General features: G+C 39.8%; 1 long non-coding RNA gene across 1 annotated transcript; it reads right to left on the bottom strand.

Moving 5' to 3' along the window:
- Nucleotides 1-6947: 6947 nt before the first annotated feature.
- On the bottom strand, nt 6948-11792 carry LOC144370107 (uncharacterized). Its single transcript, XR_013430046.1, has 2 exons — nt 8051-11792; nt 6948-7618 (listed from the first exon to the last, which is right to left on the bottom strand). It is a non-coding gene; the product is annotated as an uncharacterized LOC144370107 (long non-coding RNA).
- Between the last annotated feature and the right edge of the window lie 4576 nt (nt 11793-16368).

Genomic DNA, 16368 nt, shown 5'->3' with positions numbered 1-16368 from the left:
CTTTGTACCTAGAGAGATACCATATTTCTCCTGCAGGTAATTGTGAATGATTGCCAAAGTACAACATAAATTTAGGAGAACTTGGGCTGGTAGGAAGCAGGGACCGTAAATCTGAACTTCCTGACAAGTAAGGTTGAGTTCTCAGCCATTGTATTTCCTAGGTGATTTTATAAAGGAAAGGTTTTTTTTTTTTTTAAGTGCGTGTATTAATTAAAATTCTTCAGAGCATTACAATAATACTGTAACTCCTTGGCAAGGCAAATAACAACCAAAACATAAATTCAAGGAGAAAACAGGAATTCCAAACAATCAATAGAGCAAACCATGTTTGTGTGTGTGTGTGTGTGTGTGTGTGTGTGTGTGTGTGTGTGTTTTCTACCAAAGAGGATTGTGCTGTGACACCATGTCACTAGAATCTTAGCATGCAAAGCAAGTGTCTATCACGCGTCATCAAGCCACAGCAGTAGTGCTGTACCTAAACGGGCAATACAAAGTTTCTAACACAAAAATAAAGTGACTACTACTTATCAGGTATTTCCTATTTGCCCAGCGCAGCACCAGGAGCTTTTTTATGATTTAACTAATTGAATCCTTACCATATCCCTGCAAGAACCATTAGCTTCTTTTTATAGATTAAACTCAGTGATCCTGGAAAAGTTCAAGTAACCCTAGGCAAAGGTAGTAAGTGGTACAACTGGGTTTCAAACTTTACATCAAGTGATGCTATACTACTTCTTAATTGTTATTTTAAAAACTTCCTTAATTTATAGAAGCCAGTAGTAAAAACTTCATGAATCATTTGGGAACAGGATGATTCATGAAGTTTTTTCTAATAGACCCGTCAACAACGAAAAGCAGCGTCTATACCTAACAAATATTCAGGTGTGAAATAAGTATGTACATTTCAAAATGGAGAACTGTAGTCATTGCTGTTCATTTTGGGAGACTTTGGTACTTTGATAAAATGGATAACTCACGTCTGGCCATTATTAAGACGGCTGATCCCAGGGATGGAAGGCTTGTTACTCAACCTCTTGATTCCCAGGGATCTCCCCCATCACTTGTTGTCAGCCATTCATTCCCAAGTTCATATCCAGAACAGCCCCACCCACAGACAACTGTCTGATCTCAACCTCTTCTCCAAGTATCTGCTCCTACTTCAACCTTTGAAGGATGTACCCATCTTCTCTCCCCTAACCCATACTCCTCCCATTTTCAAAACTTCCCTTCTTACCTAGCTTAGATTACATTGCTTATCACTTTGATGACACCCTTGAGATGACTCTAGAAACTTTGATTCAGTCTTTCGTTGCATTTTTCAGGCAAAATCCAACCCATTTTACCCACATCTAGATCCAAACACCTGAATGCTGGAGGAAAACACTTCCACAGCCAGGTGCATCGATTCCTCTATAAATTCATGATCACCAAACTCAAAAGCAATCTCAACTCTGCCCATCAATCTTATAATGTTACCCTTCATAGTCCTGTTTGAAATTTCTTTGCTCACCTCAAATCTCTGAACTGGCCCTTCTTGGTTCTCACCTCCTACTCAATGGAGGAATTGGAAGGTGTCCACCCAGGATGTGCTCCTCATCCCAAGAGCAGATCTGCAAACTGGTCACAACTGCCCTCACTTTTCCTTCTCTCCAGCCCCCATCTCTGCTCTGACTTAGTTATATTCCTATCTCTATTGAATCCCATCCGCTACCACTTTCTCAGGAACTCCACCTATAATTTGTTTTATCCTTTCTATGGACAATTGCTCCCTTTATAAATTGGACTCTCCCCTTCTCCATTGACTTTAAACACTTTCAATTCTCTCCCATTTAAAAAAAAAAAAAAACAACTCACTATCAGTATCACTCCCCTACCCTAACTCTGACCTTTGTTCTCTGCTTCAAAGCCGAACTCTCAAAATAATTGTCAGTACTTAGTATCTCTCTTTCTTCATCCCCCACTCACTCCTTAACCTGAGCCAATCTGACTTTCCATCCCATTGATCCACAGACACATCTCACTTGCACCATGAGACCACCTTTTCCAATTTCCTAACCCTCCAAGTATCATTAAAGTTGTCCTTCGATAAAAACACTCTCTCTCTCTCTCTCTCTCTCTCTCTCTCTCTCTCTCTCTCTCTCTCACACACACACACACACACACACACACACACACACACACACACTTTTTCAGCTTTTCTCCTAATACTCTGACCATCTCTTTTCTGTATTCGCAGAGTTTCCTCTTCCTGGCCAAACCATCTCAGTTTCTCAAGATGGCTTCCAGACCCACTCTTTTTTCCTTCATATATTTCCTCTGTAGGTGATCTCATTCAAGTGCACGACTTTCATTACTACCTGCATGCACACAGATAATTCATTATTTTATTTCTCCACCACCAAAAAAAAAACCCTCCAGTGAATCCCATACTGTATCTCCATATGCTAACTAGACATCTATACTTAAGTGTCTTAAAAACACATGAGACTCAGCTTAAATTTATGTATATTCTCAAAAAGTCTTGAGTTATACGAAATTATCTTAGTGCAGGAAAACTAAGCCCAGACAAGAGATGACATGTTACAGAAATTAACTGTTAATGCATCAGATCTGGGTACAGAAAAGAAGCTAGAGTTTAAATTGAGTAATATATGCACACCTCAATTTTAACAATGAGAAACTGATAATAAAAATAACAGAAGTAATGAAAAAAGGAATGAATGTCTGAAAAAAAGAACCTCAACCCAGTGCAAGTAACAGGGCCCAGTGAAAGATGGAACAGCTTACTGCTATTCATCAGTTGATAATCAAGAATGAACAGCCAATTAATGTCAATCAACTAATCATGGCATCCCGTATGCTAATGAGAAACAATTTTCATAGCATTTCATCTTTTTTGTAAAGTTAATACAGCTTTCTTTTTCCTCTTCCCTTTTCTCTAATATTTGCTGAATATGGCCAGAAGGGTTTGGGGCCAAGTAAGAAAGGCTGATATCTCCACATGATCAAGAGTTTGCTTACATGCAGCTGAATTGATCAAATATATGAATATGTTTCGGCTGCTGAGAACAAAATGCTTCGCTGTCGAAGAAAGGAGTTACAAATGTGGAAATAAACCTTCTGGTGTTGAAATACCTCCAATTTAAGGTATTAAAGCAAACTCATGGTTTTCAATACATATGGAAAGATACAGAAATAAATATGGATGTAAATACATATAATATATATATATATATACATTATATATACTCTGACATGTGTTTAAGTTATGAACACACACACACACACACACACACACACACACACATAACTGAATGAACAGTTTTAAAACCTAAATGTGCATGATCAGAATCACTTGGAGAGCTTGATAAAACACAAATTGTTGGGCTCTACCCCCAGAGTTTCTGACTCAGTAGGTCTGGCATGAAGTTTGAGAATTTGCATTTCTGACAAGTTCGCAGGGGGTGCTGATTTTGCTGATCTAGAGGCAATATAAAGCATTTAAAGTGTACACAGACGCATATACACACATGTATAAAGATAAACACTTATATTCTCAAGCTCTGTCCTCTAAGAGGGCAAAAGTAATGACACTAGCTTTTCTAGTTCCCATATCTTGTTTTATTTAAAGATGATTCATCACTAAAAGGAATAATGGCTCCCTAAAGAAATGGCTGGCTTGAATTTGAAAGCTGAGGCTAAAGAAATTTTTTTTAAAAAAGAAGGAGGAGGAGGAAGAAGAGGAGGAGGAGACGGAAGAGGAGGAGGAGGAGGAGAAGGAGAAGGAGAAGGAAAGGACTGGAACAAAATTTTATAGGGAAAAAAAAAAAGAAGGAAATGCACTAAGAATGATGGAACATGTCAAAACCACATAGAAAGCAGCTCAACTGAGCTCCTGCTGGCCAAAGCTGGGACAATTTGAGTATCTAAATAAACAATGATGTTAACTAATTATAATCCAATGAGCAACTTTGAACTTATGAGTATATACTGATACAATTCTACCCCATAGTTGTTACTTATTAACAAATACAAGATACTTATTAATGAGCTTTACAGTGGAGAAACCTGGAAGAGAACACCTGTTTTTTAAATAATGTAGTTGAACAAAATAACTTTATTTATTTACTCTTTTATGTGGTGCTGAGGATCAAACCCAGTGCCTCACACATGCAAGGCAAGCGCTCCACCACTGAGCCACAACCCCAGACCTGGAAGTTACCATCTGTTAAAAGTTAATATCACCAGAAAGGTAACACCTGGTCCACTGAAATGGTGTAAGATATCACATCATATTTGAAGTGTTCCCTACAAACACTCTGCATATGAGGAAATATCAAACTGAGGAATGTTTCACATCACAGTGGATCTACTTCCTCTTCAAAAGAGGCAAAACTATGATAGGTAAGACTGAGAAGATTTTCTAAATTGAGGAAGACTAACAAGACACCATAGACAAATAAAATGTGTAAATATGGATCGGATCCTGGACATTTAATAAGACAACTAGAAAAAGCTGTATGGGTTCTGTGCCTTCCATGGTGAGAAGATGCCAATGTAACTTCCAACTCAGATGACTGTACTGTCCTGACATGGAATATAACCTTCCAAGGAAATATTCCCCAGAGTGGCTGGGAGTGACAGGCAGTAGTGACTTATTCTCAAATGATTCAAGAAACAAGATGGTAATAAAATGTATGTATATATATATATATATATGAGGTATCACCCTCATGAACAGATATATATAGATATATAGATATATATCTATATAGATATATATCTAGAGAGAGAGAGAGAGAGAGCCAGAATGATAAAGCAAAGGTAAAAATGACCACAGTTGAGAATCCAAATGAAGACTATTCCTAACTCACAGTTCTTTGCAACCTTTCTGTAAGTACGAAATTCTTTCAAAACAAAAGAACAAATCAGCCTACAACATTGATAAGAATAGAACTGTCAACCTCCAATTCACTCCCAGATAGACGGCCCTGTTCTTAAAGAGATTGTGTTAAAAGGCACATTAAGAGACAGAACAAGGTTTGCGTGTGACCTTGACATTTCATGGAAGGTGTGAGTTTTAAGCAGAATCCTGATGCAAACGTAATTTCTTTTAATCATGGACTGAGCTCTTCATACCTAGAGTTATTTTCAGGCAGAACCATAATGGTGTTATTGTCATTAACATTTAAATGCTTACCCTTTCCAACTGTGAATCAAATTTGAAAGAAATTTTTCTTTTACACTTTTTCCCCCTTATTAACAGTTTAGTTTTGTAGCTGAACGTGAAACATGTTGCATACAGATGGAGAAGTCATTTCCACTGTAGACAGAGAAAAACACCTAATCTTCTCTCATTTTTGGCAATGTTATCATTTAGATTTTTCTTTCCCTTTGAGGAGAAATAAATATGTTTCTGAAAAACAACTAAAAAATGCACAAGCTGCCAACTCCTGTATATCTTGATGATTTGCTAGAGTTTTCTCCTAATCGTGTAGACAAATTTGTTCATTCTGCTTGCCAAAATACAGGTTTATTATGACTTGTAATGTAGTAACTTTCATGAAAAAAAAATTTTACAGCCTTACCCAACCATATATCTTTATGCACCAAACAGCAACATTAATCAGTGTCTGGGGAACCGCTACGCGAATAGAGATATTAACATACTGGGTCACAGATGCAGTTCACTTAAATGTTTATTTGATCCTCCTTTTAGATCCTGCCCTCTTTCTGTGCCCTTGTGTCTGTAGCTCACATTTCTATAAATTTTACATCATAGCATATACCCAGGAATCATATATGCAGATGTATGCTTATAATTTACTGGAATTACATGTCAGGTGAGAGCATTCTTTCCTTGGTGGTGGTGATTGTTATTCATAAGCTAATAGTAGTTAATATTTTCATGGAGCTTAATACATGCTGAAAAGTCTGTATATCCTCCAAACATTCCCCTCCTATGTTCTCAGTCTCAGCAAATTTTTTCCAGTTGTCCATAAAGAAATTTAGGTGTTACATGCATTTTCTTCCTCCCCACCACCCGCCCCCTTCTATGGTTTAGATGTGGCTTATCCTGCCAAAACTCATGCTGAAATTTAATTGCAATCATATTAAGAGGTGTTGGGGCTTTTTAAAGTATGGTCATGAGGTATCACCCTCATGAATGGATTAATGTCTTTCAGGGTTTGCATTAACTTAGGTATGGCCTGGGCAGAGAAGATTTTGGCACACACAAGGCACAGACCAAATAGGGGACAGAGCTAAGGACTCTATGAAGTCAAGAACCAGGAAATTGATGAAAGCCATTGGCCAGAAGCAGCCAAGAGGACAGAAACTTCAGGACAAAGACTTCTCTTGGAATGGTAGCTCAATCCTGCCCAACACCTTGACTCAAATATACTGCACCTTCTTGTAGCTCTTCAACAAGAGCAGCTTCAGCAGTGCATGGTGGTGCACACCTGTAATGCCAGCAACTGGGGAAGCTGAGGCAGGAGGATTGAGAGTTCAAACCCAGTCTCAGCAACTTAGCAAGGCCCTAAGTAACTCAGTGAGACCTGTCTCTAAATAAAATATAAAAATGGGCTGGGGATGTGGCTTGGTAGTTAAGCACCCCTGGGTTCAATCCCTGGAACAAAAAAAAAAAAAAAAAGAATAGCAGATTCACCATTGGAAACTCTTCATGCTTTGATGATTTGATGTTTTTAAAATACAAGGTTATTCAGTGCCAAGTCTAGTGAATGTGATGGGTCCCCACGTTCACAGATACTTTGGGCCAGAAACAAGGTATGATCATGAAAAAACAGTAAGACTGGTTTTTCCTCTTTAGTTCTGGCTCTAAAGGGAATCTCAAAAGAAAAGTTCAAGAAAAACATTCCAACATCTTGAGATTTAGAATCACTGAAATGAATGAACAGCTTCTCAAGGTGACATATTTCAACAGAAAATAATATTTGGGGGTTTCCCCCACACACACACATTTTTATTGGTACATTATAGTTGCACACACTGATGGGATTTCTTGATACATATTCATACATACACACAATATAACAATATGATTTTGCCACATATCACTCTCCAGCATATCCCCTTTCCCTCCCCCAAGCCCTACCGTTTGGCCCCTTTCCTTTACTGATGTCCCTTTGATTTTCATGAGATCTGTCCCCTCCTTGGGAAAAAAATATTTTTCAATACACATTTTATGTTTACTTAAAAATCAGTTGCATGGGGCTGGGGTTGTAGCTTAGTGGTAGAGCACTTGCCTCACATGCATGGGGCACTGGGTTTGATCCTCAGCACCACATAAAATCAAAAAAAATATCTCTATCTACAATTAAAAAAATTTTTTTTTAATCAGTTGCATTATTATTAGAATGTGCAAATACACAACAAACGTTCACTCCATCGTATGGGTCAAAAAAATATTTCTCTGCACATGTTAGTTTAGGAAACAATAATTTAAGTCTCTTTCCTAGTGTTCTTTTCCTTGTCTTGCAGATACTGATGCACCTGTGACTCTTCCCATGAAACCAGGACGTTGAGTTGGTCATTTGACTCTTTCACAAAACATCTCATAAAGCTGTAGCTTGGTAAGACACTTGTTGGTGAACAGCCCCTATGAAAGAGAAATGATCCATGTTCAAATTTTGTTTTAGTCAAGCTGCTTCCCAAAGCATGAGCCAAAATTAAGCACGAGTTTTTGTAAAACTTAGCAAGTACATTACTCCGTGCTTTGCTTCCTTATCCAAAAAGCGAAATAACAGCAGCAACGTTGTGGGCATATTGATCACACCAAGCACAGTGCCTGGAAAAGAATAAGTCCTTAGTACCTGTTAGCTATTTTTATTTTTTGCGACAGTAAGGAGAGCGGAGGAGAGATTCAGGATTGAGGAACCAGAAAGGTGAAAGAAAGAATGCACAATCATGCAAGAGAGAAAAAACACTAATGGGAACACAAGGGTAAAGTGGAAAGAGGTAAGTGATATCAGCCAATCCTGTCCCCCTCCTAGATCAAACAACACCATATCGGGACAGGAAGTTAAATTACCTTCAATAGGAGCATCTCCACCCTTAGAAAGGCCTTTTTCAGATCACAGGCTTGGCTACTGGCTCTTTTTCAGCTCATTGTGGAGATTTAATAGAGATCAGTGTGCACTCCAACTTTTCTAAACAGAGCCTGCTGAACATAAAGGCATAATCAGCATACATTAGCCACCAGTAGGGTATCAGTTAAAGGGACATGAACAAAGTCCCACCCAAAAAAACCAGGCAGCCGCTGGATCTGCTATTGTTAATTAAATGCCTTCTCAGCTTGGAACTATGCCTTAAAAGTTAACCCATGGGGAAGGAGGTATCCCATGGACACAGAGTTTTCAGTTTTATAAGATGGAAAAAAGTTTTAGGGATCTGTTACACAACAGCTTTATGTAGTTAATGATATCGTACACTTAAAATGACTAAGACAGTCGATTTTGTGTTATGTGGTTTTCACCACAGTACAAAAAAAAAAGAAGTTCACTCACAAGTATCCTCTGGCAAGTTTTAGGCTGAATAAAACAGGAAACCTGTGTTTGAAAGGAAGATGATTAAATGGAGAGAGAATAAGAGTGTATGCATGGTTCATTTTCCACTTAGAAGAAAATTCTATGGAGGAGTCAAAGGCAGCCAGCAGACCATAGAAGGCTGCTGAGAGTGAGGAAGTGGATCTCCCACGCTGTCGAGTCAGCTGACTTGCAAAGGTCCTCTTCCTGCATCTGTCCTCAGGTATGTTCTCACCAAGAGGCTAGTTTTCTAGTTTGGAACATCAACCTTTGGTCAAAGTTGAGGGAATAGCAATGCCCTGCTAGGACTTCCAAATAAACCCATTTGTTGAAATCCACAGAAACACTTTTGCTTTTCTAAGTGCCAGGTCTGTGTTTTGTGTTTTGTATACCTTAATTCACTTAATAACAGAAATTATTATTATTTATATAACTTAGATAAGGAAACAAGATCATAGAAGTTAGCTAGACCTATTCAGTATCACAGAGCTGAGAATTAAGTCCAAATGTGTTAAAAAAAAAAAAAAAGGTTCATAGTTCATTCCAAACACATTATCATTGGTTGGAAAGCATTTATGGGGTACCTATGATCACCAAGTATTACAGAAAGAAGCTTTGTCTGGTGGAGAAACAAAGAGGCATAAGTCAAGCTGAGAGGATAAGCCATACAGCCATAAGAAGATGGATCCCACCAATTCAAACTGCTAAATTGTTCATGGCTGTGTTCGTTATGCCTTGGCACAACCAGTTGCTTAACCCCAAGATGCAGTATCTTAAGACGATCATCACTTCTCTAGTTCACAAGAGTGTGAGTCCGTGATGTAGACTGGTCCAGTTGGGCTAACCCCCATGTCTTTCAGTCCGCTGACATTTGGCCATTCTAGAATACCTTCTGCTGGGGTGGTGGGCCAGCCGGCCCCTCCTTGAGTCATCCGCCAACAGTTCTCATGGTGGGAAGGAGGGAAACAGAGAATCCAGATAGGAAACGAAAGCTCTTTCAAGGCCCTGTGAATATCCCATTTGCCAATGCCCGTCACGTGACTGAAGTAGAGGAGGGGGGCTCCAGCTGTGGGGTGCTAGGAACCGAAATCACATGGCAAAGAAGACTGAAGAATGAACGGAGGCCAGACATGGCCGCAAGAGCCGAGATGGCTGCAATAGGAGGTTTGAGCTTTTGTGATGTGCAGGGCACCCTTCTCAGGACTTCACATCGTCTCAAGTCATTTTCAAAGCTGTTCTATGAGGTAGTAATTACTATCTGTATTTTATATGAAAAAACTGAGGCTGAAAGAGGTTAATTACATCGCCTCTCTCAATCAATGGCAGAGCCTAATTTAAACACTGGCATATCTAACTCCCAAGCTTTTTTGTTTCAGTTAAGACTTCAGAGAAAATTATTTAAGATAAAGTTAAAAGGTCAATTTCAAATTAAGATCCAATTTGAAAAACAATAAAATTTGGTATAAACTCTAATCATAAGCTATACATGGTTCTACAAAGATGTTTCACAGCTATTCCCTAATAATATTGGACAAACAGATCATGCCAGAGAACATTTGTGTTGGGTGTTAATGCATCATCTGTTTGCCAAATTCTTCCTATGGATTCATGAAAACAATAGGAAACCTAACACAAATGCCAATTTTCTTTTGGCCTGGCACCTGGGGAATATATTGAGTTTTATATGTTTAGCAAATGGTTTAAAAAAAAAGGTACCTGAGAAAATATGCCACCTGGTATGGTTTTATAGATAGAAAATCAAAAAGATATTCAATGCATCCTGAAAAATGAAATTAAAGCTTCTCGTGTGGTCAGAACAGCGTTGCATCAAATTTAGAGAAGCTTAAGTGGTCAGTTGCAAGCCGTGCTATTTGCCAACACAGTCCATTACATTTCATTCATTACTACGGTACATTTATTACCAAGAGTAATAAATCATTGAGAGGTACAGGGAAATCTAGCCTCTAAAATAGATGGAGTGGTACGATTCAGCCCAAGATTTGACCAAGACAACCTCACACAGCTGAGAAATTGGAACTCACGTTGGGCACTAGTACATTTTCATTTTCTTTTCACCATATTGTTCCTTCCAGCTCCTGTCTGTGACTTTATCACTTAGTTTGTGTTATACGCCTCCAGTCTATCTAGCAATAGGCTACAGAGGTAGGAAAAGAAGAAAGTCCTAAGAGCCATAAGTTACAAGCCTTGCAGGAAAGGCTAAAGCCAAGAGGCTCCTAGGAGTTTCAACAAAGCAATTATCGGCATTGGTTTCCCAGTTGAACATCTGCTTAGCAGCAGCAGGGTTAACAATGCCTTGCCATTTGGATATCAAGATAGAGATGTTCTGCTAAAAGCAGCCAGCACTCAAAAAGTTTATCCCAGCCACAGTGGTAAATGCTACATGAGCAAAATAGACACTATGGTGGTAGTCAGCCAGAGCCGTCTTATCAGTACCACACCCAAGACAGGTGGTCGTCAGGCACTGAAAGAGCCTGAGGCAGACCACCAGCTTTGATTGCTCCAAGAGCTGACTGCACACAGCAAGGAGCAGTCCACAGCTGGGTCTCAAAATCTCACTAAATCCTCCAATGGACTCACCCTTATACTGTGAAAAGCCAGTATTTGGCCACCTGTCACAGATATGGCATTGAACAGCCACACCCACATACGACTGCAAGCCCATGCCATATTAAAAATAAAAATAAAAAAGGTAAGCAGAATACAAAAGTCACTAATATGCCATTATGTAAAAATGTGAGTGTGTAACCGATGTGATTCTGCAGTTTGTATTTGGGGTAAAAATGGGAGTTCATAACCCACTTGAGTCAGATGTATGAAAGACGATGTATCATGAGCTTTGTAATATTCTGAACAACCAATAAAAATAAATAAATAAATAAAAAGTTCTATTCCTCCTACTATCTCCAATCCCAGAGAAGATAGACCCCCAGCACTGAGAGTGCGAGCACAGCAGACTACACTTTCTGCCCTGAGTCCTTCAGGAGGACGCCTGGCCCAGGTGAGAGGCAGGGAGAAGCTAAATGAAGACAATATTGGCCTAGACAGCACAGGAGTTTCCAGTAACCGAAAGTGACTAGAAAGCTGTGGGATAAACCTGGGATATCAGGAAGGCAGAGCAAAGAGGGATTCAGCCGAGCATCGTTGAAAGCAATGATTGGAGAAAAAAATAATACAATGTCATCTCTGTCCCCTTCCTCCATCAGACTCTTCAATACACCCATACTTTTATCTGGGTCTCAATATTTTCTTCTGAAAATGGGAGCATTCTCAGGTCTGAGAGTCTCTAAGAACCAGGCTCTGAATCCCACTTGCCAGGTTTTTTAGGTGACAACTGGATATTCTAATAATGATGTGCACAATATGAAAAATAGCCACCTTCCATGTTCAGTTCCGGGTTCTGCTATACTTTTAAAAAATACCAAAATTAATATTCAATACCATCAGAAATGAGTACTGAACTTTCACCAGCACTGGCCTGATCATCCCAGACCTCACCTCCTTAGAGTGTGAGGCCCTAGTCCAGTGTGAAACATGATTAGCTTTGGCCCTACTTTGAAATAAAATTAAGTTTCTTCGTTTCTCTCTCTTCCACCCAATATGTGCAACCAGGCGTCTGGATGTTGTTTAGCAGATGTAGTGAAATTTTGTAATATTCTGTTTACACAGCTAATAATGCTTCCCGTGCTGAGATTTTCTTTTGAAAGTGTTTTCAGTTTTTCATGGAAGGTAACAATGAGCCATTGGTCTCCCTCTAGTAATTAACAAATCACTTGATCATTTCCTTATGACTTTATTAAACAATGACAGCAGAAACTTTGTTCTGAGTCGCAGTGGGAGCCTTTCACTGGTGAGAACGTACTGCTTTTGTATAAATGCCTAGAAAATTTACCAGAGAATCAAGCACATACATTCCATGTAGGTGATTAAAAGAAATCACATGCAAAATCACTTTATAAAATAAACCATTCCTGAATTATTTTCTTTCCTATCAATTCTATTTCCTAGTCATTAAGCTGGCAAACAATTAAGCTCAGCTGTTTGTTTGTTTGTTTTTAATGCTTTGTTTATTGTTTGAGCTAAGTGTTACCAACACCCCAACTGCAGCAAGGGTTGCTCTGAAAGCAGGCACCCCCACACACCCAAGGCTCTGGGTGGGGGAAACCGCACTGAAAGAATTAGCCTCAACTATATTTGGAGCCAATGGTAGTTTGAAAGGCTGAAGTCTTTTGGGCAGGTCATCTGTGAGCAAAATGTAATAGAAGGAGGTGGTTTTATTGGAACTGAAGTTAAGTGACCTGCAGATCAGCCTCTCATCTAAGGCGGGTATCAAAGCATTACTAGAGCTGCATCAGGAGGAAGCTACACAATGTGGGGACAAATGGGCCACTGTCTTTACTCCACCAGAGGTAGGCTAGAGATCGTAGAGTATAAAACAACCAGTTTATAAGATGATGTGGCTTTTTCTTTCCTAAAATTCCAATCTCGATTATACATACGTGGGCACTGAACAAATGATAATGGTATACACAATGGATACTGAAGAAGTGGCCATTTGAACAACTCACAGTAGATAGACCTTCAATAGATTTTTATTGAATGAACAGCTCACCCAATTCTGGACCCTGGCCCCCCAAACTGTTTACAATAGTAATTGGGAATGAAAAGAACTGCTTTCCACAATGGCAGCTGCTGATAGCTGGGCTCCCAGGGGCTCCCGGAAGCACTCTCGGGAAAGGATTCTAACCCATCAAAGGTGCCCAAGAAATCCATGTGGCTCAGTGAGTTTCAAATATCCCAGACATTTAACTGTGACAGATACAATACAGAAAAAAAAAGAGACAGAAAAGACTTAGTACTATGCTCATTATCAAAAAAAAGTTCAGGTACAGTAGGTGTTAATAAAGCTCTCCAACCTGTATGTGACTTGCCATTTACTGCAATAAGTTCTAAGGATGTTTGCATCCAAGGACAGCAGAGGACGTCAACTCAAGGTTGTTCTCTGAATCTAAGTTTCCTGGGGTCAGGTTCAAGAGACACCTGGTAAGTATTAGCACATCATTAGCCGACGGTACCCAGGTGCTGTTTTCCAATTATCATAGGTGATTCTACGCAGATTGGAATCAGGTAGAGAGACAAACAGAGAGAAAGGAGACTTCGAACACAAAGGACCAAGGGGATATTATTGTTCCCTTCAAAGTAAACTTTTAAAGTGATCACGACAACATCTCAGATCCTAAAAATTAGTACTGCTACTAAATGTCCACATGCATGCCATATTATTGCTTCTGAGACTGTGGTTGCTAGATCACTGAGACTAATGGCCACCACTGGAGTCATTTTTTGCTCTGAATGCAGCAACAGCCCCATCAAGTGGCCCTGCCCATACACTGATGGGTGATGGGATCTGTGCTATCTGGAGTGCTGATGGCGGGGCCTGCCCCCAAGACAAGGGACCAGCCAGCCTCCTGGGCTCTCTCACTTCCCAACTCAGGATGCTTCCACACCATGACTATCCATCTCCACAAACACATGTGTTATTTAAAACCAATTTTTCAAAGCTTTTCATTGATTTTTCAAAGTGAGACACAAAGAATAAGCAGTAAACCCATCATTTATCACTGGTGAAGCATACAGGGAATGTCACATCTAATTTGTGTGAAAGCTACACTTTAGTGGTGTCTGGTGTGAGTTGCCAACAACATAGAATCGAGTTTTAGAGCTAGAGGGAGCAGCTCTCCATTTCACAGCTGAGAATCCCGTGTTTCACAGGGATGAAGAGGGTGCCGGCCGTGAATGCATTGCACAACTAGAACTTGAACTTTGGGTTATACACGCCCACCTCCAAGTCCCTGGCCCCATTTCAGGCTGGCTCACCTGTGCTAGGTTTCACCTACCAGCTGCTAGAGGAGACACTGTTCCCCAACTTCATCCTTCCCCGGAGCATATGCTGAGGCTACATAACAGGATCATCTTGTCCCTCCTTTCCCATAGGCATGTCTCCTGAAGGCTGTGAATCAGGAAAGAAAGGTCATCCTTAATCTAAGCCTTCACGTCTCATCTCATCTCAGCAGATTTTCTCGGGGTATTTGTATTGTTTTGTTTTGCTTTGCTTTTAGCAATACTCTTTTTTTTTTTTTTTTAGAGAGAGAGAGAGAGAATTTTTTAATATTTATTTTTTAGTTTTCGGTGGACACAACATCTTTATTTTATTTTTATGTGGGTGCTGAGGATCGAACCCAGCGCCCGACGCATGCCAGGCGAGCACACTACCGCTTGAGCCACATCCCCAGCCCAACAATTCTCTTATATTATTGTTTCATTATACCTTGTCTTGTCTTGATTCTTGGATCCAGTGAATAAGATTACCTTTTTAATTAGGAATCTGATTCCATAATGATATTTCCACAGGTTGCCTTAGATAACACACCCTGACCTTATTTTCCTGATGGAAAGTTTGTGGTTGGTACCTACTAGGGTCTGAGTACGTATGTCTCCTCAAAACTCATAAGTTTACATTCTAATCCCCAAGGTGATTGGGGGGTCTTTGGAAATGAGTAGGTCATGAGGGTGGACCCCCATGAATGGGATTAGTACTTTTATAAAAGATGCCAGACAAGTCCTCCCTGGCCTTTTCTGAGAACACAGCAAAAAGAGGGAGGGCAGAAAAGAAGCCTTCACCAGATACAGAATCTACTAGGAACTTGATCTTGGACTAACCAGCCTCCAAACTGTGTGAAATAAATTTCTGTTGTTGCTAAGCCCCCCAGTTTACAGTATTTTATTATAATAGCCCAAACGGATCAAGCTAGTACTCCATCCAGATTGTCTTTCTTGGGCTGATCTACCCAACCCAGACACTAGGGATATTAAAAGTTGCCCTCTTCTCTGGATAATTAGCCATGAAGAGGAGCCATCTCACCCTTGAGGCCAATCAGGGAAAAGGGCGAGTCAGTCAAAAATGAGAGAGAGACTGATCAACGAGTGCATAAGGCCAGCCCTGTTGTTTCAAGAAAGGACAACTGTAGTGCTTCATTTGGTTTATTTTCTTAATGTTCTCTCCTCCATGAACCATGCCATTTTCCTGAGATCACATCTTGCCTCAGGCCCTCCTTGTTCCTTTCTCACTCTTTACCTGAAGGTTCTTCCTCATTAAATCCCTTGCACCCACATCTTGGATTTTGCATGTATAGAACTCAATCGGCTCTTACAGGTTAGTGCTGGCCACTCTCTGGAGGTACTAACCACTGGCACAGTCAGTACACCATGCCCCAGCCACGGAGGGATTTTGATTCAAATTCGAATTCTAGGATTTACTAGATACCTGAAATTGGCCAGACTATTTAAAATGTATAAGAGGAGAGAGAATTTACAGTTTCCTCATCTCTAGAAGAAAATGCCATAGAGAATTGTGAAAATTAAGTTATATGTTTCTGAAAGTTATTAGAGTACTGCTGGAAACCGTGTCCTCTAATACGTGAACATAAGTAAGAGTAACAGCTAAAATCTCTTGGGTTTTTACTCTGACCCAAGTTCTGTGAAGCATGTTACCTTCATTATTTAATCCTTTCATCAATCCTTTGAGGTAGGTTCTACTATTACTCCACTTTACAGATGAAGAAACTGAGACTATGATCTAACCAAAATCTCTTACTGGGTACATGGCAGAGCTCAGATTTAAACCCCCAAGTATTCTGGCTCCAAATGACAATGTTTTGCTTTGTCTCCAACAGCATTATATCTGCTTTCCTGCAGCCACATCTTTCCTCTCACCTCCATTCTAAACCCCTCAACTCCTGCTTCCCTT

Source organism: Ictidomys tridecemlineatus, chromosome 13, assembly GCF_052094955.1.
Source record: "Ictidomys tridecemlineatus isolate mIctTri1 chromosome 13, mIctTri1.hap1, whole genome shotgun sequence".
Classification (NCBI taxonomy): Eukaryota; Metazoa; Chordata; class Mammalia; order Rodentia; family Sciuridae; genus Ictidomys; species Ictidomys tridecemlineatus.
The sequence above is the reverse complement of the archived record's forward strand: the minus strand, read 5'-3'. Positions and strand labels throughout refer to the sequence as shown.